The 221-nt window shown below is 80.5% G+C and overlaps 1 pseudogene; it reads right to left on the reverse strand.

Moving 5' to 3' along the window:
* LOC102489370 (prostaglandin reductase 1-like) overlaps window positions 1–221 on the reverse strand; it is a 26,028-nt pseudogene that overhangs the window by 24,625 nt on the left and 1,182 nt on the right.

Raw genomic sequence — 221 nt, forward strand, 5'->3', positions numbered from 1 at the left:
CACCAGCACTCCGCCCCACCAGGCCCCCCGCCAGCCCGGCGGGACCCGGCGGGACCCGGCGGGGCGCGGCCCGCAGCTCACAGCCGGGTGCTCTCGCGGGGACCGCTCTCCGGTGCGCGTGGGCGCGGCCCAGGGAAACCGGGGCCGGGCCGGGCGCGAAGCGAGTTAGCGGTCTGGCCAATGAGCGCCGTCCGGGCGGGGCTCGCGGCTGGCTCTTCGGG

Source organism: Tupaia chinensis, unplaced genomic scaffold, assembly GCF_000334495.1.
Source record: "Tupaia chinensis unplaced genomic scaffold, TupChi_1.0 Scaffold000350_1, whole genome shotgun sequence".
NCBI classification, from domain to species: domain Eukaryota; kingdom Metazoa; phylum Chordata; class Mammalia; order Scandentia; family Tupaiidae; genus Tupaia; species Tupaia belangeri.